General features: G+C 41.7%; 1 long non-coding RNA gene across 2 annotated transcripts; it reads right to left on the bottom strand.

Annotated features, from left to right (window-relative positions):
• Positions 1–4,020: 4,020 nt before the first annotated feature.
• Positions 4,021–9,932, bottom strand: LOC123083844 (uncharacterized). 2 transcript variants are annotated; one of them, XR_006439359.1, is made up of 8 exons: positions 9,425–9,932; positions 8,218–8,594; positions 7,144–8,062; positions 6,906–6,953; positions 6,677–6,752; positions 5,922–5,975; positions 5,693–5,806; positions 4,021–4,839 (listed from the first exon to the last, which is right to left on the bottom strand). It is a non-coding gene; the product is annotated as an uncharacterized lncRNA (long non-coding RNA). The 2 variants fall into 2 exon arrangements; XR_006439361.1 differs by lacking the exons at positions 6,677–6,752; positions 6,906–6,953; positions 7,144–8,062; positions 8,218–8,594; positions 9,425–9,932 and adding an exon at positions 6,173–6,669 and having other exon boundaries at positions 5,693–5,777; positions 5,922–5,991.
• Positions 9,933–10,312: the final 380 nt, after the last annotated feature.

The raw sequence follows: 10,312 nt of genomic DNA, 5'->3' as shown, positions 1-10,312 counted from the left end.
ATTAAATGAAAAAGAAATCATAAAACCAAAAACCCCACAACCATTTAGTACCGGTTGGTGTTACCAACCGGTACTAAAGGGCTCCCGGCCCCCGGAGCTGGCTCGTGCCACGTGGATTTCCTTTAGCACCGGTTCGTGCTGAACCGGTACTAAAGGGGGGGGGGGCCTTTAGTGCCGAAACTTTAGTGCCGGTTCCTAAACCGGCACTAAAGGGCCTTACGAACCGGTGCTATTGCCCAGTTCTGCACTAGTGAGTACACCACCGAAGGATCCAAATTTAGTCCACGGCGGGCTGCTGTTAGCCAGTTCTATGTAGGCACAAAGTGGCTAGTGTACCAGATTGCCAACTAGAAGGATGAATCTATTTGGCTGCAATAATTCTTCGGCGATGACATAATCATGTTTGTAACTGTGGACATCACAAGGGAAAACATTATGCTCCAACCTTGGGGTGGAAGGTCATAACCAACTAGACCTTTAAGATTGTATTAAGACTGTTAAGTTCAAAGCATCATTGGTTGATATGGCGGAAAGCTTTATAGACAGCAGTTATGCCTTCTTGCGATAGTCGAATAAGAGTTCGATTAGAATCGCAGGGTGAGTGCAAAAACCCTGACCAAGCAGCAGGTCGAATACGCATGCTTGGATGCGTTCGTGTTCCATAGGGCTTACATCATGATGGAGTATTACGATTGCTTAAATGCACAATATTTCCTAAGTGTGGCCGAGTCAAAACTGAGATGGCGGAGGGAGAAAGAGACGCAGAAGCTCAAGATGATCGTGACGAGGCTAATTGGCTAAAGCTGGCACCCTAATTCTTAGATGTTGCCCCGCATGTTGTTGCGGTAACTTTGTTAAAAAAATGTGTAAATAGTTGGTAAACTAATTCTAACCAAAAGAAATATAAGCGTAAAAATTAATAAAAGAAAGTGTCTAAAAATAGAATAAATCCTTTTGAATTACTGTTAAAAATATCATTTCGAACAAAAATGTGAAGGATGACTAACATGCATGTATGATGTGGCAGCATTACATGCATAGACTAATGCAAAAATATTTGTAATTTTTAAGTTCGCTTTTGTGGCAGATTTTGCATGGCTTAGTAGGAGAATAGACTTAAATGCATGGCTTAGTAGGAGAGTAGACTTAAATGCATGGCTTAGTAGAGATATTGAGATGAACACTTTGCACGTTGAGGGGATTGGGAGCAACTTCTTAAGGATGTAAGATTTGTCAAAGTATACCACGTGAATTAAGAACGTCATAAGTTGAAGTAAGGCTTGTAGCCTTCATGCATGCACATTTCTTGGCTCTGCACAATAAATTAAGTTGACCATATATGCATAAGTTTCTAAAGATTATGCGAGTGACACAGTTGGTGGATATTGTAAGCATTATTATTTTTCAACCTTTTATGACTTATCTTCTCTTGGTCTATGAGTAGCAGCTTGACTTCATGTATATATGGATATTAATCTACAGCTGAGGGTAGCAAAATATATGAATAAAGAAAAATATAAGCACCGAATGAAAATGAAGGTATGCCATGCGCAATTGGCCCATACTCTGATTGTGTTTCCGACTTCCAATAGCTCTGTTTTTTTGAAAGAGTAAAATTACTCTCGTCGTATTCTTGGTAAACTGATACAGTGCAAAGAAACACCTTTAGATAACAACTGCATGTTGTGACTAGAATGAACTTGTTGTACTTGATATTGTAATTTTGAATATGCACGATATTGTAATTTTGAATATGCATCGTATTCTTGGTTATGACAGTGTCCTAGATGTGGTATTTGAGGTTACAATCTACACTAGTACTTACCTAGCAATTCACACTATATATGTTGGTCGTTAATTACACAAAAAATTGACATGCATTTATCAATACAAAGAAAATCTTTTCGAAGGTGCAATATGCTAGTTAACACTATATTTGATAATAGGCATGTGTCATAAAGGAGGCTCACGAGCATGATATAGAACGCGCTCCATAAATTATGCGGGGCGAGCGGTGTATGGCGATTCTGCTAGACTAGGGGCTTTGACCATGTGCACAGATGTCTACGCCATTTGAATAACTGGTAGATGGAAAAATGTTTGAGTACAGCAGGACTGAAAGAACAACTACTAACCAGGATAAGAAGAACTTGCCTGTGCGTTTGTGACGCGGATGAGTGGCCATGGGGGTGCCAATGAAGAGAACCTGCCTCCGATACGTATCAAAGGCAGGTTCACGTATCAGAGGATTTTGTTAAGGAGAATTTGCATGCCATTCACGTACCGAAGGTAGGTTTTGTTCATTGTCACCTCCATGGCCTCCCTCCCCGCGCAAGCCTCCTCGTCCGCCGGCACTCATCTGTGTCGCACACGCTCAAGCTTTTATCCTGGTTAGTAGTTGTTCTCTTAGTCCTCTTGTACTCCAACATTTTTCCATCTGGCAGTTCTTCAAATGGCGTAGACATCCATGCACATGGTCAAAGCCCCCTACAGTACTCTGATTGAGGCAGTAGTGATAAGGAGTGGCGCAACCATAGATAAGTTAATCAAGGATATACTGGATGAAGTTCACACCGAGGTCAACACACATCTGAGGTTCATCGTCAGCCTGGACGTGGAGTACACCACCGAAGCATCCGAATTCGGTCCATGGCGGCCTGCTGTTATCCAGTTCTATGTAGGAACAAAGTGGCTAGTGTACCAGATTGTCATATGGAATGATGAATCTATGCGGCTGCAATAATTCTTCGGCGATGACAGAATCATGTTTGTAACTGTGGACATCACGAGGGAAAGCATTATGCTGTGACCTTGGGGTGGAATGCCAAAAATCAACTGCACCTTCAAGATTGTATTAAGAATGGTAAGTTCAAAGCATCATTGGTTGATATTGTGGATATGCCAGTTGAACAAGAGTTTAATTAAAATCGCAGGGTGGGAGCAAGAGCCCCTGACCAAGCGGCAAATGGAATACGCATGCTTGGATGCGTTTGTGTGCCATCAGGCTTACATCATGATGGAGTATTAAGATTGTTTAAATGGATAATATTGCCTAAGTGTGGTCGAGTCAAAGCTGAGATGGCAGAGCGACAAAGAGGCGCAGAACCTCAAGATGATCGTGACGAGGCTAATTGCCTAAATATGGCACCCTAATTCTTAGATGATGCCCCACGCGTTGTTGCGGTAACTTTGTTAAAAAATGTGGAATAGTTGCTAAAAGTAACTAAATCTAACGAAAAGAAATATAAGCTTGAAAATCAGTAAAAGAAAGTGTCTAAAAATAGAATAAATCCTTTTAAATTATTGTCAAAAATATCATTTCAAAAAAATGTGAAGGGTGACTAACATGCATGTATGATGTGGCTTCATTACATGCATAGACTAATACAAAAATAATTGTAATTTTTAAGTTCGCTTATGCGATAGATTTTGCATGGCTTAGTAGGAGAGTAGACTTAAATGCATGGCTTAGTGAAGATATTGATGTGAACACTTTGCATGTTGAGAGGACTGAGACCAACTTCTTAAGAATGTAAGATTTGTCAAAGTATACCACGTGGATTAAGAACGTCATAAATTGAAGTAAGGCGTTCTGCACAATAAATTAAGTTGAACATATATGCATAAATTTCTAAAGATTATGCGACTGACAAAGTTGACTGTAAGCATTATTATTTTTCGACCGTTTATGACTTTTCTTCTCCTGGTCTATGAGTAGCAGCTTGGCTTCATGTATATATGGATATTAATCTACAGCTGAGGGTAGCAAAATATATGAATAAATAAAAATATAAGCACCGAACGAAAATGAAGGTTTGTCATGCACAATTGGCTCATACTCCAATTGTGTTTCCAACTTCCAATAGTTCTGTTTTTTTCGCGAATACATAAAGCTTGCGTATCATTTCATTGATAAAAGAAGATAAGAATGAGTACAACGAGGTGATACAACGCATGACACAAACGCAGAAGGCGTGAACATGCCTACTGGAGTAGAGGACCGTGGGATGCTCAGCCCAAACAGAAAAGTAACACGGCTAAACTCGCCACCCTGGGATGCAGCCCAAACCAGACCAACCAGACGACCAACAACATTGAAACTGCCACCGAGGACACTGCAAGCATACAAGACGACGCTTTCAAGAAGGGGAATGACGCCAGGGCGCCGTCGTCGTCCGATCTGCAAAGATTGACGCAGCGATGATGATAGTGGCCACCCCAACAAGCGCCAATGACACCCCCATCCACCTACATTCCCAATTTTGGTTTCTACTAGTGGTTGGGGCGCCACCCGGTGGCGCCGCCCGAGAGAAAGTTAGGCGGTGCCAGGTAGGAGGCACCCCTTTCACTTTCCTAGCATAAAATTAATAATGCACATTACAGAGGTGGTTTAGCAAGCTCTTCCCCCCGAGCAAACTCAAAAGGGGAAACAATAGCCCAAAACACCCTACAGGCATTCACGGCCAGCAACAACAAGAACAAGTGCATTGTGCTGTCATTAGAGTTAATCTTCCCCAACAGGTCATGTATAAACAGAAGGGAGCTTACACATCAGTGGCCTGAATACTCTCTCTTTCATGATCTAGAGCATCAACAACTCCAAGGTTGACAAGGGCACCCTGCTTGATCGCCACGGCCTGCTCGTCATCGAGCCTGAAGATTTCTCGGAGCGCGACAATGTCCTGCAGCTTCAGCTACTCCTTCAACTGGTTGGCAAGAGCATCCAAGGCAGCCTCAGTGACGTCCTTGCCGTTTTTTATGACGCCCAGGCCACGGCAAACCAAATGTGCATTAATCTTGAATGGTTATTGTTCCTTGAGGTTGCTGGCTCTTACTCAACTTTGACATATGTCCATGTAAAAATGATCATTCAGAACTCATAACGATTCATAAACATATATGTGATTTCAAATCTAACGCTCCTTGACATTGTACGCACCATAGTGGACTAAGAAAGTAGGACTCTCTTACTTATGAACTAAAGCTAACTAAAGATCTGACTATATATCTCTCCAAGCTTGCGAAGTTATGCAAGTGCCGCACTTTATTCCCACGGTTTCTTTACTACATATGCACCTACTTTTTTCTATGCTTACCTATAGCTCGATTAATATATACAAATTACACATGTTGAAAAGAGAATGTTCAAATGTTTTATGAAAATTTAGTTATGTACTGAATATATTCTCCACGGTAATACTCAAAAAAGTAATTGCATGGATAAAAGTGAATTGCAGAACTGATTGCTTACCATCACATGCAATGCTCCAATTTCTCAACATTATGAAGATGTGTGAGCAGCCAAAAAGAAATAGCATACCAATGTTACTATGACTGAATTAATTAGGGGAGGACAACCTAAAGACACATTGTTCTACCCTGAAATTTTTGACATGAATCACTAATCTTTGGTATTGAAATTAGGTACTTCTTGTCATAATCAAGTAATGGTTGGCCACCTGAAATTGGAAGGAGGCCGAAGCACAAAAATAGACAAACCACTTTTTTGCACCACATGATTATAGTAGCATGCGTCAGTATACTGACCTACAAAGCATACAAGTGAAAAACCAAAACTAATCTGACTTTATAAAGCACAAATAAAGATCTCTTCAGGTAACACTAAATCAGATTTCATTTTTATTAACATCACCTCATGGTTAATAAAACGACCAAAGAAAGGGAGCCCCACCTCATGGTCGCAGCAACTGCTGCTCAGAGAGCATCTCCATCTTGCCTGTCGTCAGGTAGTTGGCCCACTCCAATGCCCAGACGCGCTGAACGACCAGCATGATTCGCAAGAACCCTACAAAATGAACAAGTTCAGGCACCGGGGCGTGCTAGTGTACAATCAGTGAATGTGAATACAAGATTTATAATTTGCAGAAGCATATAAATATATTCTGATTACAAAAACATACCTAAACCACAGGCTTCTTCAGACTTCCCAATATCCAAGGGCGACAGTGCAAGATCTAGTTGTACAGGGTTCTTAATCATAAGTGACATAGCAAGAAATACTTCAGATTCACAGCATAAGGAAAGATGAGAGCTAAAACAGAATTAATTCCTTGCTCCAGCTCCAAAAACAGAGCAGATAATGCAAACTGTCTGTTGAAAGTGGATTGGAAAATGAACAGGATGCAGATGTACTTTCATTGAAACGACATACCTAATGAGAGCAGGACAATGGACAATTATGTTCGTTCTAATCAACAATCATGAGCAAATCCTAAGCAAACAACTTTGCAATTCCTCCCAGTGGGAGGCCAATTTCTAGAACTTTAATCGACACTTCACCTCCATCTCAGCAAGACGAGCGAGCTATAAAAATTAGATAAGAATAGACCTGGTAATGTAACCGGTATGGATTGAAATCTGGAAGGCATTACAATGTGTAGGGTTCATGAAGACATGGGATCGTAATGACAAAAGCCAATGATAATACACCGAGTAGTGGGATACAGTTTTGCTGAAAAATTATCAAGACGACAGTACCATCCTTGAAGATTTGATTATTGTAGCTGAACTTTGAACAGAGTTAGTGCTTGAATCTAATACTCGGAAAATTAGTATATAAACCGTCTGATTACAATGATCTAAGAGGTGTTCCGCGCCAAGGAACTAATTAATAAATTTCAACACTATAAGAGCACATTTAAACTGAAATACTTACTGTTCCATGTCATTCTCCTCTGTAAACTTGTCCAAACGATCCTGAAACACCAAAGATTGTAGAACATGTGACATCCCTGGAAAGCAGGACCAGGTTATGACTTTAGAAGGGTAGTAAGTGAAGAAGAAGAAAGCAAGTGATTTGGAAGACCATATCTCATAATAGTACAAACTGAAGAAGAAAATAAAAATTCTCAGATGTAGCAGGAAACATTGGTATGGGTGCTTACTGCGTACAGAAGATTACCATTTGTCTTCTCGCATCCAGTTATGCCAGCCTGTTCATATGCAAATCTATAGTCAAAAGGGGCAAAACATTGTAGGGCCTGAAATAGATAAGTGGCGCTGATTACGTCAGGTAAACTAGTGCAATTTGCACCGCAGACGAATAGAAATCAAACCCTAGCAGCAGGGACCGCACTAATCAAAACGAAGACCACAAGTGTAAGGATAGAAGGCGTTGTTTACCTTGGCTACAGCTGCGGCTAGGTTCGCGGTGACTTTGCTGTTGCAGATGTTAGTGATGAGGTGGTCTTAGATAAACTCATTATATCGCGATGCATATCAGAAAGAAATTGAAATCAATCAGATGGCTAGAAAAGAGAGACATGAAAGATGCTTATTGCACTGATAAGCACATATGAACACATAGGCAACAGGTTTATATTACAGATACTTTAGTTGATTCAGAAGCAATGACACTGTCCAACAGTATAGTCTCAGCGATGAAGGACATTTCTTCACCGGATCTCTGAAAACATCAATTTTTACAGAGAGGTAATTATGTGTATAAACAATATGGATGTATTTTTCGATAAAGAACAGGAACACAAACCAAATAAATAGTATACAGGTCAAAAAAATATCTGAGAAACAAAGGTGCATTGTTACAAGGTCCCTGACGTGTGTTTGGCTAGCTAGATGGTGATCCTGACTTTGTGCTCAGTTTGGTAGCTGGAGACGATATTGCTGGTCGTAGCGGTTAATGGAATAGAATGTACTCAATCTAAAAAACGCACATTTATACCCTGAGTCCCTGATGCAGGAGCATTGCTCACTGATGTTTATATTTCAGATTTACATGTTAATATTTTGATCTTATATAACCTTCACATATTTTTTAAGCTACTTTTCTTAATGGAAACAAGTAAACAGATACTTAGCTTGTAATTAAGTATAAGTAAAGTGATACGAAGTCAAAAGGGCATAATCTGGTGCACATGAATATATAATTAGCAACCATTACAAGTTACCTGCTTAACACAAACAACAAGGAATAGCATGCCTTTAGGATAATTAGCAAGATACCTTAGAAAGAGGTAAACTAATCCACACATGAATCAATCACTAGTTCACTACAGCACCGCATACTTGAAAAGCAGGATACCTAAAAAAGGGGCAAACCAATGATCGATCAGTAAATGCTACGAAATGGTGTAATCTAACCTTACATCATAACAACCTTGAATTGTACAGTTTAGAAATAAATAGTAGCTCACATCTCAGAAGGCTACTATCAAGTACAACACGCGGGTGATTTACCTTAATAAGCTTATACTCTTTGCGTGAATGATTTTTTGCGTCTTCTGTTGTTCTTATTGTTTCTTTCAGTTCTTCAACCTTCTGATACCTCGCCCTCTCCTGATCTATTCCTCTTGATGACACAGATTCAAGTTTCGTCACCTAGTTGTGCAAGGCAAATTAAGTCTGATGATAGGCTTTGGATATGAAGCAAAGCATTAGAGTAATCAGTAAATGCATTGTGAATAGAAGCTGGATCCTGCGAGACACATGCACATGGCCACCGATGGTGGAGAGGAATGGGGATTAGATCCGTGGTGGCGGCGTCCTCCCATTGATCGAAACCACCACCGGCACCTTCTCCTCCCACCTGCTCCTCCGTCGGCTCCTTGCCACTGCTACTCAGGGTAAGACCGGAGGATCAGAACATAAATTTATACCCAAAAACAAACATGTCATCGTTCTTTTATTAGTCTCAACTACGTACAGACTACTGCACAAGATTTCCATTGCCCCGACCCCGAACATTAGTACAACAGCCCGAAATGCAAACAAAGGACCTATATGGTCCAAAGGTACAACAGAAATCTGATTTGCTCATATTAGCATGTAAGAAATGTAAAGGATGCATGTTGGAGCTGGATCAGTGTCAAACTAAAAAAGCTCAAATCAAATGTATGTGTCTGAAACATCAAAATTGTCTCCAAATCATGCAAAAATTGAATTGTTTCATGTGAAATTCCTTAAGAAAAACTCATTACCCTGCAATTAGTGTTGCACTTGAGTTCTTTTTTAGTCAACCAGATTCCTGGTTCCCTAGTACTACAAGGCTATCACAATCATTGGACGAGTGCAAGGAACAGAAGTGTAAGAATGTGTGAATCCACACGTTTATTTAATTTAGCACATCCCAAGTTGCAGATCTAACAACCTGGTGTCCTACACTCCTACTACGTAGTATGAGCTGCAAAGCGCTATTCATTGACCACATTTCGTAGAACATCTTGCAGGCACAGAAACAAAGACGACAAAATCTAGAGAGAGATGGTAGTCTGTATTGTAAAGCAGGAATGGGAGAGGTGCGGCATCTCGTCTTGCCATGGCCGCTTGCACCTCAGGTTCGGCAGCGCTGCCATCTAATGGAGAGAGAGAGAGAGAGAGAGAGAGAGAGAGAAAGAGAGAGAGAGAGAGAGAGAGAGAGAGAGAGGATGGGTTGGATTGAACTCACCAGCGAGCTGAACTCGGCCGACCACCGCCGGCGATGTAGCCACACGACAAGGAGTTGCTGATTGATCTGTACGTGCCCACCTTGCTTCACTTCTCATTGCACGGCTGGAGCTTGCGCCGCCGCTAGAACCAAGCCGGTCGGACCCAAGGGGAGGGCGACTCGATGGGTTGATGAGGGATGCAGAGCACGCCGTCAATGGTGGTGGTGATTGAGGGTACCATCCCCATCCACGTGGTGGCGAAGAGGAGATGAAAGGAGAGGGCGGCAGTGGATCTCGAAGCGTGGGGTAATGAAGGACCACGAGGGAGGCCGGCGTCATGGAGGCACGGGCGGCCCATCTGGCTAGAGCTAATGTCTCTCCTTCCCAATCCTGCCCTGCACGGCCTCACCCAGATGGCCGGCTTTGTGGGCCTGGGCGCAGCACTCGGACGCGAGGTCCTTCCCAGCTGGCCGTAGAGCTCGAGGTCGCGTGGTGTATGGGAGAGGTCAGAGGTGAAAGAAAGAGAAGAGGTCGCGTGCGTGGAGGAGAAACAGAGTAGGAATGGCTTCCTAGAGAAGGAAACGAAAAAAGTTTTACCAGCATAGGTACTATCTCGGGACGGTAGATACCCTTCCTCTTGCTTCTTCCTTTTCTTTTTAATCTTGCCAAAGTAAGAATCGCCAGGTGGATAGACTCAGATAACGCCCTTGATGCACAGCTTATTGTTTTGGATTCCAGCCGCCACAGCCAAGTGTCTGTCTAATGGTTTAGAGAAAATTGCTTCTATACCATCGACAACCTCTACAATGGCTTATTTGCCATCAAACAAAGCTTCAGTGCTTATATACCAAACACAAACAAAATCTATTACCTATATACCACTAGCAGTTAGTCTAGTGTTAACTCAG

Source organism: Triticum aestivum, chromosome 1A (assembly GCF_018294505.1).
Source record: "Triticum aestivum cultivar Chinese Spring chromosome 1A, IWGSC CS RefSeq v2.1, whole genome shotgun sequence".
In the NCBI taxonomy this organism is placed as follows: Eukaryota; Viridiplantae; Streptophyta; class Magnoliopsida; order Poales; family Poaceae; genus Triticum; species Triticum aestivum.
The sequence above is the reverse complement of the archived record's forward strand: the minus strand, read 5'-3'. Positions and strand labels throughout refer to the sequence as shown.